Source organism: Phalacrocorax carbo, chromosome 13, assembly GCF_963921805.1.
Source record: "Phalacrocorax carbo chromosome 13, bPhaCar2.1, whole genome shotgun sequence".
NCBI lineage: Eukaryota > Metazoa > Chordata > Aves > Suliformes > Phalacrocoracidae > Phalacrocorax > Phalacrocorax carbo.
In genome coordinates this window covers 15,879,954-15,895,841 of record NC_087525.1, presented here as the reverse complement: position 1 = coordinate 15,895,841, position 15,888 = coordinate 15,879,954, and the positions used below count along the sequence as shown (strand labels likewise).

The 15,888-nt window shown below is 43.8% G+C and overlaps 1 long non-coding RNA gene across 1 annotated transcript; it reads right to left on the bottom strand.

Annotated features, from left to right (window-relative positions):
* Positions 1-1,713: 1,713 nt before the first annotated feature.
* Positions 1,714-10,926, bottom strand: LOC135315623 (uncharacterized). Its single transcript, XR_010375108.1, has 3 exons — positions 10,119-10,926; positions 9,607-9,713; positions 1,714-2,372 (listed from the first exon to the last, which is right to left on the bottom strand). It is a non-coding gene; the product is annotated as an uncharacterized LOC135315623 (long non-coding RNA).
* Between the last annotated feature and the right edge of the window lie 4,962 nt (positions 10,927-15,888).

Sequence of the window (15,888 nt, the reverse complement as noted above, 5' to 3'; positions counted from 1 at the left end):
GCATTTCACGCAGCTCAGGACCCACTGGAGAGATCCTTACGCCGAGGCTCTGCCAAAGATTATTTCAGTCTTGCTGCATATATATAATGCATATACATACACTGGTTTAGAGTATTTGTGAGGCTGTTGCTCTAAGCCTTCCCCATAATCTATGACCTTAATGTGCATCTCGGATTTTTTCTGCAGGTGCTGTTCCACGTTACGATCTCATGCCAATGCCCGGTTTCTGGCGTGACTCTGTGGTAGGTAACCTCAGTGATGTTTGAGCAGCTCTGGAGGGCTGGAGCTTTTAAGAACACTTGAAGAACTCCATCAGTCATGATGACACGCTGAGTAGTGCGCACACAGTACTTGGAAACCTGTTGCCCCTACTGAATGGTAGCGTACTCGAGGGGCAGGTGCACACGGGTCAGCGGGGCATTAACTCTGTGTGGGAGCTGACTTTTAAGGGACTTGAAGAAAGAGGAGGGAGGGCAGTGGCTCCTGTTCTGTCTAATTAGAGAAAAGTTTTGCTTTAACTGTTACTTTAAAAGCTGTCAGGTTGTAGAAGAAATAACATTCCCATGAAATGACTGGAGAGACCTACGGGACAGATTCAACTGGCAGAACTACCATGGACTATAATGAAACAGCAGAGGCAGAAAGGCAGGCAACTACATCCTCTATGCAAGTACGGCTAGAAACGGCTTCTCCCTTGTTTCCATCTTCTCCCGATATACAAAGGGCAATACACAGATCCAGGGAAAATCTAGGCAGGTATAACACCACACTTAGCACGCGGTTTCCATATGCCCCCGAGTTTGGGCAGTAGCTTGACTCCCTTGTTATTTTACCTTTGTTCCTTTCTGAAATAAATCTCATCTCAGTTTGCCTTTTGAGCGTAACAGAATAATCAAGAAGTGGCACTTAAAGTGAAAAGCAGATTTAGAGATCCTCAAGCTGTTGAATAACGTGATTACGGATCTTCAGTTGTTGGAAGGAGCAGCAAAAGGCGATGGATTAAGTTGCAATGATTTTAGCACATCTTTTCAGCAAACCAGATATACGTGCTCTAGTTCTGCTGTTTTCTACAGAGGAACATCAGGCACTTTCATCATGGACTGGAAGCTTCTGCTGGAAAAGAAGGGCAGCGGTGAGATTCGGAGTTTGCATGAACTGCCCGTGACCCCCTTGGCTGTTTTGTCAGTGCCTCTGCTGGGCTGCCCCTGAGCCTCACCATCCCAAGAGGAGCTTCCAAAGGTCCCTTCGAAATCAACTGCAAAATAATTACCGCAGTGCCTGGCTCCAGATCGGACTTGGAAAGTGCTAAGTCATCAGCCCTAGGAGCTATAAATTATCTGGTCAGTCTCAACGAAAAAATATGAAAGCCACAGCTTCTTGAAAGCACATCTAGACACAGCGTAAATCCAGTCCAATTAAAATAAAAACACATGATGAAAACATGTAATGCTTTCTCCAGCGGCTTGTGGTGCCTTTAGCACCCACGGGGAAGCAGATAAGGACGGCTTCGAGACTGAGCAGCGCTCACGCCATCCTGGGTATGTTGGTTTGAGTCTAAGCCTGCTCTGAAAAGCAGGGAAGGCTTTTATAGTGGAGCTTTTCCAGATTCTCAAGATAAAGATGATCTTGAACACCTTCCCTTCAGACTTCCCTTCCCCCCATCTTTGAGCCTGACTACAAGGAAAAGGTAACATTTCGACATGGAACTGACAATCCAGGGGACAAGCATATTAGGAAAAAATACTTTGTCTATGAATTGCCATTGAACACTTTCCAATTCTCACATTTACTAATATTCTCTAAGTAATTTTCTGCAATAAGTTTTTGGCCTAAATACTCTGAGCCATTTACATTTTTTTGAAACCCTATCCTTGCAGAGCACTTGATAAATAGCTCATGTGAGTGAAACCAGGCTCCTTTTGAAAATAGTTTTGTCTTAGACTTCAACATTTGCCTTCTTTCAATACTTCAACTTTTATTTATCTAAGATTAGCTGTTTCACAAGCATTCTTTGCCACAGATTTCTTCAAACCTCTTCGCTAAAATACTCTGTTAAGATAAGAATAGATAAAATTGTCCATTTTCTTAAAACAGAGACAAAATGTACTTTCACTTATTTGTCCAGCTGTGTTAATAGGCTATTAATCAAATAATGAAGAAACATTTAACCCGTTATTGTGCAAACTCCGGTACTGTTGCACTTAAGTACCTCGCAATTTTATCCAGAAAATGCTTCTATGAGGAAAAGATGTACCGATGCTCCTATTTTACAGCCTAAGAGCAAGGCCTGGAGAGGCTATTCAGCCGTCGGGGGATCGCCCAGAGCTTCTCACAGAAAGGAAAACACAGCCACGGACTCCACCTCTTCTTTCCTGAGAAAAAAAGAAAACTGTTTTACTGATTGATCCTCTCCAACCGGCACCACTCAACTATTTCTGTTTATATGGCTATTTTTTGAAAATAAAAAAAACAGAGTGCAAATGGTACACTACCAGACGCGAGGCTGGCGTGGTCTTGAAAAGAAATCACAGACTAACAGGAAACACACAATTCAAGTACTAAATAGGAACCCCGCCGGACTTGACCCATTTGGGTCAAAAATCAATTGAAGCAACTGAAAAACGAGATCGCTATGTCACACTGCGTACTTCAGAGTTGGGTCAAAACTGCAAAACCCAGCCCACAGTGTCCTACATTCTGCGTATACAAATACTTGAATGGACTGACAGGAGGAGCCAGGAACACCCTCCCGGCACTTGGGAAGTCTGATGGCTGGACATAACCAGGCACGGATGCTGCAGGCATCTGCCCAGGGTGCAAAACAAAGCCTGGAGAGGGCACCGTGCTTTAGGAAAGGGGGGTTCAAACGTGAGAAAGGGAGCTGTTTAAAGCTAGTCAGGAAAGAGAAGAAAATGCCAAATGTCTGGGTGACTCCTTGAGCTAAGCTCCCTGCTGAAGTTAAGTCCTTCTGTTCTGCAGGGTCCTGCTTACCCAGCTTCAGCCTCAAGTACTGTTGCCCCCCACCCCAGGGTAAGCTCTTCAACCGCCCTTTAAAGAACTGAGCAGGCCTTGCTGTTTTCCCATTGAAACGAGGCTGCTAAGGCAGAAGAGGAATTCGTGTTTCCCGTGCCACAGCAACTGAGGGCTCTCACCCTGAAAACCTAGGTCCTGTAGGGGCCCAACAGGAGGGCTGGGAGGAGGGTCAGAGCTGCACCCCCCGTCCCCTGGAAGGTTACAGGATGACAGCTGAGAGGGTCTGCAGGAAGGAACAGACAAGCACCACCATTCTGAACAGCACTCGGAGACGCCTCATGCTGTCGGAGTCTTTTAGGGATATGCCAGCACCAGGCTGTGTTTTAGCCTCTCTGACACTTTGTCTAGCTTCTGGATCCCAGTGGTACTGGGGTAGGATGTATTTTGGCACAACGTCAAAAGTCACAAACTACTGTGAAAGATTTACTTAGGTAACTTTCCACAAAAAATACAAGATTCTTTACAAGTAGCACATTTAATTCTAACTTTGAAGTTAAAAAAAAAATCACAAATGCTTTTACTAGCTAAATATTTATAATAGCTTGTCTTCTGCGTGCGATGCTTAATGCCTTCCAAGTACTTTAACAAGCTAGAAATAGAGCAACAGTCAAAGCTGAAAGAGCCATACTTGGGGTGAAAAATGGAAATTGTTTTAAAACACCACCACCAGTTAGAAGAGAAATGACATATTTTAATGTATGGGCTATTTTAAGTCAAGCAGGCTGTAAGGATTACAGTTAGAATTTGGCCAGAATATCAGGCCAGGATATCATACTTGCAGAAGAGAACAGCTGTCAGTAATACAAGTAAATAAGCCATAGGATGATTCCAAAGAAGGAGCCATCTGCACGAGCCTGGAGCCTGAGCACTTTTGATGCTCCATCCTGCAACGCCCTGTGTCTCCTGGTAAGGAAGCATCCCCTGAAACAGATCTTTACCGTCCAAAATTACATGCGAGATGCCCAAGGCATGCAGTGCAATTGTATTAACGGGTCTTACGAAGCTCTCGTAACATGGATGGTCTGCATTTGCTGTAGGGTCTTCCTCGCTCGAGCAGCGACGCTCACTCTTCTACCGCTTGGATTTCTTCCCCGAGCGCCACAGCCCTTCGATAGCCAGGCTTCCGCAGGCAAAGCGCCAGCGCGATAGCGATGTCAACAGGTGAAAGCCCTGGGCTCTCTCCAGTGCATGCCTACGCCTTCTGCAGATATAAAACATCTTGGTGAGAAGTTCATGACGCTGGCAGAAACAGGCAAAAGATGTGTATTCCAGCGACGCTGCAGCCGCCAATATTGTCACTTGACAGCGGCTGGCAGGAAAGCTTGCCACTGCAGACCTGACCTCAGCCTTCACTCATTTGGGTACTCTTCAAAAAAAAAAATCAACTCTCACTTTCTCCCATGTCACAAAACGCTGTTTTCCTTACCGGGAAAGACTGAAGGGGCACACACTTGCTCTGCAGTCAATAAATTTGTCTTTAGAGGCGAAACTTTGGGTAGAGAGACACACCCCTAATTGCCCTAAGTGCTTGAAAATTTGCACTAAATACATTTCTATATATTCCATCAGCCACTTTTCTGCAGCTTAGCTATTTGAGATTGTTATGTGTGTCTGCAAAATACAACGTTTCATTCCCTAAAAATCAGAAATCGCATTGTGGCACTTGAGCCCTTTGTTTTTCGCTGCTTTTAAAGCCTGTTTGCCAAATGCAGTATGTTTATTCGCTGAAATTTCGTGACAGATGGTGGGTGCAGACTGATAGTAAGGCATTTTCACAAGTGATGAAAATGCATTTGGCCATTCGTACAGGCTGCCAAAGAACTCGAACCAGCAAGGCAGGGCGGGGAGGAGAGCAGGGGGAGCCGCCGCTTCTCTCGCGCCACGTCGTCATTGAGACTCAGCTGGGTGCTGCGAAGCACCGAACGTTCTGTGACCAACAAATAACGCTCTGGTTTGTGTCTCAATTGCTGTTCCGGCAGCTCCAGACCAGCCCCTTGCACCAGGCAGACACGCTACCTAAAAGTTGTTAAATTAACATTTTCTTCCTTGTACAGCAGTTCTATAAATTTCCCTCTTTGGGCTGCGGAGGGGCCACAAATGAGATCACGGCCTCCTTCTTCAAGGTGTTGTACGAAATTACAGATCAAAAGCTACAGCCTGAAGCCAAGGCTGGCAAGGGAACATTAAGTGGTATTATTCTTCACCCAAGTGAGACAGAGAATGTCACTCCTTTGGGGTGAGTCTACGTAGTCTAGATGGTCCAGGAAGAAAATGCATCAAAGACGACGTACACAACTCGGGGCAAAGCGTCTCAGGTTGCGGTAGATTTATGCCAGCTTAAGGATATTATGGCTGTAATACTTTCCTCTCTTCCCTTCAAGCCTGCTGTGATTTTCATGGGATATCTAACGTCAAACCAATCTGACTCGCCTGGGATTATAAAAGAAAGCCACCATTTCCCAGAAATGGAAGACAATTTTCTGAGTCCCTTATTTTCTGAGTAGCTTATCATCACTTCCTTCCTTATTTCTGCATCTTCCAACACCTCAGTACACTGAATGCAGCCTCGGCTTTGAATAGAAATGTATCGGCTACATACAGAGGAAAGAGCAGTCTGAAAGCTACTCTCCTTCCTCCTCCTAGTCATGGTGCACATCAAGAGCTTCAAAAAGAATGGAAGAAAAGTAACGATCTCAAAACCACATGGCTGATAGGAGAATCTCCCCCTAGATAAATATGCTATATAGGTACATTCCTGTGGAAGCGTGCACCTGGCACCCCTCGCGATCTTCGCCCCAAGCTGGCGTAGCTTCGGGTGCACTGACTCACGTAGGCCTCAGCACATTCACTGCATCTCACTTAGACAAAATAGCAAGGCTGCTGCTATGCCAAGAGGAGATGTTCTGAACCGCTCTCAGCTGGGAGTCTCGTTTTATGCAGCCTACAGAAAAGGCCTCTGAAAAGCAGCACATTAACACAAAACACAAGTGGTAACTGAACAGGATACAATGAGACTGTTCTCACAAGCGTCTCATCAATAAACATCATAAAAGACTTGCGTCAAGAAGTAGTACTCCATCTACCAGCATACGCAAGCCATAGTAAATAACGAAAACATAAATAGGAGAGCAATAAGGCAGGCGGGCAGAGAATACCAATGATAGCACGGAAACACAACTAAAGCAGCAAGGTTACCGGTGAAAACGGAGGGTATTTTCTATAAGGGAAATTGTGCATATTATTCTGCTACAAGAGAGATTAGTACTGGGGTGAAGAGTAAAGGGCGTGGATTCATTCTTCTATCACGATGCTGGAGTTAAGAGAACCGAGTCCTTTGTGTTTGCAAAGAGTCACTTGGGAAAAAGAACTTGAATTTAACTTTTAATTGAAGTCCTTCCACGTCTCTCACTGCAATGTGAGTGCCCTCATCAGAATTCAAGGAGCTTTTGTTTCTGCAGTGTAGCTCGCTTCAAAATGCCTCGGTTCTCGAATGAGTGCACCCGTACTGTCCGTTTTGGTCTGAGTAATCAGTGTTCAATTCACCTGACTAGATTAACCGTCTGAAGCGCCCCCATACAGACAGGCAGTAAATGAGAGAGGGAAAAGAGATGCACCAAAGAGGAAGAAAATAAGACAAGACTCTGAGGCTCGCTTTATCTTGAGCTGCAGGCAAGGCTTGCCCCTAAAGGCATCAGGTAAGTACACACGCAGTCTTAAATTCATCCAACAAATGCACAAACCGCATTTGCCCAGAAAATGAATACGTGAGCATTCACGTGAGAAAGGCATTAAGAAATTAAGTTAAAGATAAAAATTGGAATCTATTCTTGAGTTCTTACAGCACAGGCGTTTTCTTTAATTGGAAGCAAGCGTCCACGTAAGAAATACAGCCCTGTAACTTTTAATAGTTACATCAGCATAATCAGTTGTGACGGAAACTCCAGATACGCGCTCTCATCTCTCGACCTTGGAGTCACCACGCTTCTCTCTAGCTGTAATTAATACCCTTGTATTTGGGGGCAACGACTTTGTAGGGAATGTCAGTAAATACGGGAAATCAAGGCTGTAATTTCACTGCATTTCAGCTCTCCTCTACGTGAAACTAGCGCTACCGAGAGGCTGCATAACAAAGACTAGTCTTCCGGTACCAAGCCCCGGCTGATCAGAACAAACCCCATGAAAAAACTAAGCACTCATGGTCCAGACGTTTCTCCTTCAAATGGCTCCCTTTGTTCTACAAGTTTGACAAAGGAAAAAGCAAGCAGTCTAAAAGAAAAATGTTTACATCTTGTTGGAGAGGGGGATTTATATCCATCTCTGCCCTTCATCAGGTTAAAACTGACTGATGGCTCCTCCAGCTCTGGCTGGAGGCCGTAGCAATATCCATTATGTGGCCTGCCCAGCTTTATACTTGTATAAACTCAGCTTTACCTCAAAACCCCCAAACAAACAAAACAAAAAACCAAATAAAAAACCACCCCCCCTCAAAAACCCCCTCAAACAAACCCCAACCCACAAACCCAAGAGCACCAAATTTATCTTTCATCAGTCTGTCTGCATTAAAAGAAAAAATTTTCATGTCTGTGCCCCTACCCCCCCATTCCTCACAGGTGACAATTGTCCGACGGCTGAAAAATGATAAGGGCAGCAACAAGTTTTGCCTTTGAGCTGCAGGAGAAACTCTTGCCTTCAGCAGCACTACAGCAAGGGCTCAAAGTCCGGTCTGGAAGACCAGAAGAAATAGAAACAGAATGATGTGAGGAGTAAACACAGAGAAATGCTGATTGTGAAATACTGAAATGTTATTTCCTGGAGTAATTACGTGCCTCAGTGAGTGCACTGAAATCAGCAACGCTAACGTAGCTGGACACTTCACGCAGCATCACGTAGCAGAGTTTTCCTGTTGAGCTATACCCTTCGAGTAGCACGTTTCCTCTTTATGGCATCTTTTAGAGTATTATATTACTAATTTTTTTAAAATCCCTTACAATTTTTTTAAAAATTGGACTCTCTCTTCGCCCCTCAGGTCCCTACCTGTAAAACAGGATACAGTTTCCTATCTGTAAGACATCTGTACAAAGATGTTCAGCTGCATAAAAAGGACTCTGTAGTCTCCTGGGATAAAGCACAGGCTCTTCCAAGAACGAAAGGCACTCAAAAAGAAAAACTGCCCCTGCAATCACATCTGGTAACAGGGTGCTCTGCCTCTCGCAGATCACCCTGCTGCTGAAGGGTTTGTTTTAATTATTTTCCTGTTTGAAGTAACAGCTAACCACTCGCTGCCCTTCCAGCCCCGTTCCCCCTCCGTATTGATAGATTTTGTACCAACAGGTAAGCCAGGTAATGAAAAATCCAGGTAACGAACACAGTTTTACAGTACATCCACGGTCTCAAAGCAAACGAAAAAAAAAAAAAAAAAAGGCTAACAAACAGGGGCTCTGGGGCCTCCAGCAGGGTGAGGAGAGAAGCAAGAAACACAGCCAGCGTCTCAGTCCCTTCAAAAAGAGCAACCCGAACCATACGGAGCCAGCACACAGCAGGCAGAGCTGGACCGCAGCCATGCTCCCGCTCGCGCCAGCGCGAGCCTGGCTCTCGTGCCCTTTGACGGTTAGCACTGGCAACGGGGCACCGACCACTTCAAAACCTGTACGCAGAGGTGGTGCCTGTAACGTGAATAAAGAAATTTAGAAGAGAAAGGTCACGGCCCAATGCATGGATCGCGAAAGGAGAGACACGGAGCAGCTTCTCGTGAGGCACCGGGACAATTTGTGTGTGCTGCGTACAAGACAGCGACACATGGCAGAGGAGTTTGTTGACAAGTTAATCAATGTATTACTTACCTCGGTGCCTAAACAAAAGAAAGATGCAAATCTGTTTGGGTTTGGTTTTTTTCCTAGTAAGAGGAAGACCTGCACACCTAACTTTGGAAGCTGGTACCTAAAAATGTGCCTCTGTCAGTGGGAAAAAATGCTGTGATCACTGAATTCTGGACCTTTAAAATTTCCAGCTCCAAGTCAACATAACTAGACACTGGTATTTCAAATACTTGTGTCTCAGAGAACTTCCTCCGCAGATTTGTATGAATATACCTTAAAGGACTGTAGAGAGCTCTAAATGTGTCATAAAAGGAAAATGCTAGTCCAGCTGTAGGTATGTTTGCATAACGAGACGGGCGCTGTATCTGTGAAGGCGTACACAACAGCGACTTCGGCTGTGAAAGCCTTGTCAGATCAGCCTATCAGTTATTAAGGTTAAAAACTCCCTGGTGTCGCTCCTATTGCTCGAAATACTTAATCTGCTTTAAACAGAACTTAAAGATACGCTTCCGGCAGGAGCATTTATAGTGTGAGAGGCCTCGGTTCCTGTCCTTGCTCCTACAGCAAGGGGTACGGCGCCCGTTTTAGTGGGACAAGGGTGGAGACATAAGCATGAAACTGCTCACTCCTCCCAAAACAAGAATACAACTCTTTCATTATCAGAAAATCCTGAACACTTAATTTTGAACACAGGCGGATTCAGAAGAGTTTTCAGGACTGGCATCTGACATCTGGATGTGATGCCGTCGCATCTTACCTGACTTAAAAGCAGCGGCAGTTTCAGTGAACTTGTATTACGCCTGCATCTGATAAACACTTAAGGATTTTCCTTCCAGGGAACAACACGATTAGCAGCCGTTGCCTCTAAGGAAAAACAGAATATAATAAAGTAACAGGTTTCGGAGGTTTGAGGAAGTTGCCTCAGTTTTTCATTTGAAAAAAAAAAAAAAATCAAGTGGTTTCAAGAAAGAGCTTTACCTATGGCAAAAGAGCCCGTGAATCCTCACAAATTTTAATACAGAGTTATGTTCTGGAAAAACAATTACTAATGAAGAAAAGCCATCTGTTCCCCATAAATTAGAACTAGTTAAACATCCATCGGAAAAATATTTATTTGACTAAACAAAAGAACTGCCTGCACCCCTCTGTGCTTGAAGCCAAATTTCCTCGCTTGTGTATTCACGAATAGGTGGAAAATAACTCTCCGCGCAGGCTATACACACTCAGTTAGCATAAACTGTCACACAGGCTTTCCATTTTAAGTCATACCTTTTACAAGTAGGACTTGACACGCAGCCAGTCAGCCTGATGCTCTCTCATGCTTTTTGCATACTTTAGAGACTAGATTATTGTTGTCTGGTCTCAGCTAAAGGTCTGTGGCCATACAAGGCTCAGTGTGCCTTCTTCAATTTGGAGTGATTGTTACTGAAGCGCCCGCAATCGGTGTTTGGATTTCACACGCTGGAAATGCTGGATTTACAGATAGGAAATAGGCAATGCTTTGCAAACCTTTCAGAACCTGCATTATTTGAACTCCCGTTAACTGTGCGTCACAGACCGCAGCACCCATCGCTTCAGCATTCGGTCACTTGGGTTCTTCATGCCACCTGTGGCAGCCGTTGATGTACGGCCGTCACTCAGGCTGCAAGTTCCCACCTCTGATTTTGCTAATACTTTCCGTCTTGCAGAAGAAATTGTCACAGAACAGATACTCCCTTACTTTCTTGAACCTAAGCGCGATTGTCTGGTTTGGTTTTGGGGTCATTTTATTACTTTACAGCTTGCAAAAAATGAGAGAAGAATTTTCTGCCAGGCCTGTGACCTTGAGGATGACAGTTGGAAACTCTGCTCTTAATCTTGCAAGAAAAAACAATCAGTGCTATATACAGCATGAAATGACTGTAAACGAGATGTTGTAACTATAAAAATAAATAGAGTGTCGGAGATAATGTTTGATGCGTCTGTTTGCATCAGGGAGAGTTTCTCGAATTTTAAAAGAACCGTTTGATAAATGCAAGTCATCTTCTGTGTATGTTGTTAAATAATTTTTAACGTTTTTTTTCATCTGCTGTAGTTCTTGTACTGGCCGTGTGAACATACAGGGAAAAGAAAGATTTAGTCCCTCTCACATACCAGAAATACTTTTTTTCCCTCTAGTCGTTACATTCCGTACTACACGCAGCAAAAATCCCCAAACAAAACTTTTAATGATGAATAATTATATAGCAAAACTCCTGTTTTGAGGATTGAGACACCTCTTAAAGGGTCCCTTCTTTTTCAGAAATGACCGAACGTTTTCCTGAAAATAGCGAATACCAAGAAATCTGATGAAACAGAACAGCAGCCTTCCTTCTGCTGAAACTTAATGCCTCACTTCTGTGCTTATCGAATTAAGTGTTCCATCCCAATTAATTAACATTTTCCAAATATAACTTTCCGGCCCAAACCACCTCTTTAAGCTAGGCCCGTTAAAAATCAAACACAAGGCTAAATAAGTGAAAATCAGAACATCAGGGGTTTGGTTTGGGGTTTTTTTAACCAGCTTAATTCGAAACTATTTTGCCATTTTTGTGTTTCACGTATACTACAAGCCATATATTGGTCATGTACTTACCTCTAGTAACACTGATTTTTAGGAAGTGTTCTTGGGGGGGGTGGGGTGGGTGGGTGTAGGATTTGCAGAATTGGGAATTTTTAAGACCAAAACAACAACCAAAAAAAAAGGAAGACAAACCACCACACGACTCGAAGGGGAATCCCACACTGGATAGATTAGCTGACCTAACTTACCCCTCCAAAAACTGAGGAAGAGGCCACTTGAGTTTGAAGTGACTACAGAACCATGAATTCACACCATCAAGCAGGACAAGTCAATGAGTTATGATGGAACAAACCCCTTCTTACACAAAAAACACACCCAGTAAGTAGCAGGGGGAAACAAAAAGCCATAAAACCCAAATGGCTGGAATAGATCAGGTTTACACGCGGAATACTTGAAATTGTCTCTGGATTATAAGACCTTCTTTAAGAGTTCAATGGAAAAATAACAAACCACCTCAGTTTTAAAGGGCAAGATAAGATTGGGGCAGAGCTATGAACTTTCTGTAAACAGACTTTTGCTTGCTCCAATAAATGTCATTGTTCTGTGCTCGGAGAAAGCAGCTCTGTTCCTTTACCAACACTATTTTTCATGCCTGGAAAGCAACATTTCCATTTGTTCATGTGGTAGTAAAGTTTGGCTAGTCAAAGTAGTGTCATTCAGTCTAGAAAAGGTGCAGAGAACTGGTAGCAGGAATCAAGAACCTACCACTTAGTAACTTGTTCAGCCTAGTAAAACAAAAGCTGAAAGCGCTCTGCACCATGAAGTACGTATACTGAGGCAGAGAAGTTAAAACAGTATTTCCACAAGAACCAGTATTAAGGTGCCACAGGTGCACTTGGTCTGGACATCAGGTGGTTCCTACAAACAAGGAGTTCGATTTTCAAAGTCTCAGAGCGCTGAGAGCAAGAAAGAAAATTACTTTCAAACTCTGGCTTAATTGTTTCACGAAAGGATTTCTGTTTCTGAGTAGCTCTTGCTGCAGGTAAAAACTGAAAAGGATTTGAAGGACCCACGACTTCCAACACCCAACGCTGCTCTGTGGCCGTTCTTGTTCCTTCCATCATATCGTGTGTTGCAGGCTGCCTACATCTTCGAATGACTGACAGTACAGAGGCCGTAAAATGAAAACTGGGCTTTAAGTGCAAGGGTCGGGTGGGAAAGAAACAAGAGAAATACGGCTACTGGCGAGTTCCAGCATTTCAGAACTCTTTGTATAAACTGACCTCTTGTAATCTCAGAAACATCCGAAGTTATAGCAAAAAAAGGTTAAAATTAGAACAATGCTAGCTTATTTCTAGTGGTCAAGCACGGTTTGGGGATCTCAGTAATCTGTAGCATGTCAGTTCAGCTATACCTCTGCACACCTCACCAGCACCGTGTTATCACAGAATCAGGACGGTGCAGAGGGAAATCCAAATTAATTCAAGAGACTGCAGCCCCTGGAAGCCAGCAGAGGTCACAAAATCCTAAGGCAGGTGTGTGGAATTTCTCAAGCGCTCTTCTGTTGCTTACCAAGTAGGTTCTTTTACGACTGTACTGCTGACACTGCTGGAAACATCGTAAGGCATCGCTTTCAGAAAGTGCAGGCGTGGAATCCTTGCTAAAACATTATCTGAAACCGCAGGCTGCTGAATGCTGGAGCGGATCAGCCGCTGCTGTTCGCAAGATCATCAACAGCGAGTACAACAAGCGTCTAGAATCAAATCAGTGATTAATACACAACTGCGTAGTATGCTTTATGAAACAGACTTTACATAATCTCCCAATATACTTCAGTATTAGATAAAGGGCAAGGAAGAGAGAGATTAGGTTGCGTCAGCAATGGTAAAAATACCCTCGAGAGTTTAGATGTGCAAGGAGTTGAGAGGCAATGACAGGAGCGAAGCGCGAAGCAAGGAAACGGGGCAGACAGGAAGGCTGTGCTGGATGGGAGACACACCTTGAAAGGGGATCTATCTAATGGTAGCAAAACTATAAAGCAAAGGGGAACTAAAGCCGAGTATAGCAGTAAAAGAAGGGGAAGGCCTGGGATGTATCCCTAATATAGTTCTCACTTAAACCAGCAGCTCACTCCTACTCTGAAAAAAATTTCAGGGAGCACTTGCCAAAACTAATCGTCTGTGTACGGAACATAGCAGGACAGGGACAAGTGAAAGGGAAAATGCGGCAGCAATTGCTTTTCAGAAAGCAGAAAGCAGCTCTGGAAGGCACAGAACTGCCACTGCGGAGCCAGGACTGGAAGCGTCTTACTAGGGCTACCTCGGGCACGGACCGAAGCGTTGTGAAGAGCACAGCTGCGGGCTGGAGCCGGTGCAGCCCCAACAACTCCTAGTAAGTAGCACGCGGTCAGGAGACAGCTCCGATCATCTTCTGCGCAGGACAACAGAGCAGTGCCAGCATCAGAGAGAAATTCAGGTGTCTCCTGGGGTTCCAGCCTTGCAGCTCTGAGGGAAACGCTGCCCACGTAAGGCCAGGAGGAGGGGAAGGATGTGCAGCTGGTTCTGACAACTTCATTTAAGTAGTTCTGCAGCTGTAAAATAGTCGCTCTCGCACAAAGTACGTGGTACCACCCTGAAAAATGAATTCTAAATAATTGAACTGCAAATAAGTCAGAGCAGGCCTCAGCAGATCACGCTGTAATTGCAGCTATTAAACACACATTTTTTACTACAGTACAAGTCAGGGCAGAGAAGTATAAGTATTCATTTGAATGTTAGAGACACATTTGCAGCCAGAAGCTCTGCAAGGCCACAGAGTTCAGCCAACCCTAGATATAAGTGACACACATTTGCCACCATGGGACCGACCTGAAGGGCTGCTGAGGACATGTATCACCCTCCTGGAATTCAGCTCCACGTGCCTGGTTTCTTCAGCAATTGCACTTACTCACCTTTGCATCACAAATTTACTTGTTCCTACAATGACGCGAGCAATTGCTAGCACCCTCAAATCATATTTCACAGCGGGGAACAAGTTCCTAGCTCCTACCTTAGGATCTTCTGGCTGACTCCACTGGAATTATCCTCTCAAAATGCTATAAAAACCAGTTATTTTCATCACAGAACTATAAGACTTACAATCGCGTTTAGACCCCTTGCACATATTTAGATGAAGCAATGCATTTTCAGCCTTTTATAGCTTACGCTAGCCAAACATCAGACAAGCTCGAAACCTAAAACCTTAGGTTTGCCCCAGGTGGGCCACAAATATTGTCTTAATTAGGTTAAACAATGAGATGATTTGAGCATCTAAGTGCTAAGCATTTGTGGAGCAGGTGGATTTGGCATATGAAGGAATTATGATGATTGTAATTGATTGGCGACATTGCTAACAAGGTAAGATGAATCTGCAGCCAAACCAGATGCAAAAGCTGGGGGAAAGGGGCCGTCTCTCTGAAGATCAGTCACCATCCTCAAAGCCAGTCATCTCTTGCCTTCGGAGGAAGAGCATAGGGAAGACTACATAAGAAGCGTCATTTACATTTGCGATGGAAAAAACTTTAAAAGAAAAAAGCCATTGCAAATATAAGCGAAATATTATCATGAAACAGGTTTTTTTCAAGCTGGTGAAAGTATTTAACATTTTGACAGACTCGCTTCCAATTTTGGAGACATCCGTGTATTGCTAAACGTGCAGTACGTACGTGGATTAAGAGTAAACTGCTGCTGTCTTTGTCTTCTGAACTTCTAATAGATCTTTCGGAAGATGGGAAGGACCCAAAACCATAAGAAAGGCCAAATGGGACACCCTTAGGAAGTGGGGTTTGGGAGGAGGCTCTAGCTCTTGGACATTCTCTTTATACAGTGAACAAGCAAAGGAAAAGGTCATAAATCAAGATACCGTTACTCTGAAAGCTTCCTCAGCCACCCTCGTTATTTCCTGCAATGTGACGGACACAGAAAATAACCCGGTGAACAGACACGTTTCGCATATAACGTACTGTTAGTTCAACATAGCCGTGACAGGCAACTCACCATAATACGAAGAAACAAGTTACAGAACACCAAGATTTTGGTGATTTGCTTCTTAAAACAATTATTAGATCTCTTCCATTTTCCCTCCCACAGTTTTAGGAAGAAGACTCAGATTTCTAAAGCTTCTGAGTGTTAAAAAAAAAATAATTCTGGCATTTCATACTTTACACATGGAGGAAAACCGAACTCATGGCACCTTTAACAGGTGCATTTTGTAGAGGAAAATTAACTACAAATCCTTACCTGAAAGCAATCTACTGAAATCAGAACACCTTTCATACTCCTGACTGTTTTTAAAGTAAGTTACAAGAAGAAATAAAATACCAAAAAAACCAAAACATTCTCCGTACTGGAGGTCTACAAAATAACTTCCAGTACTGAAAATGCTTTGAATTCTTTTAGTCACTGTATGCTTTTTATGCACAGTTTACTTGAAGAAAAGGATCCATCTAGACAACTTTTA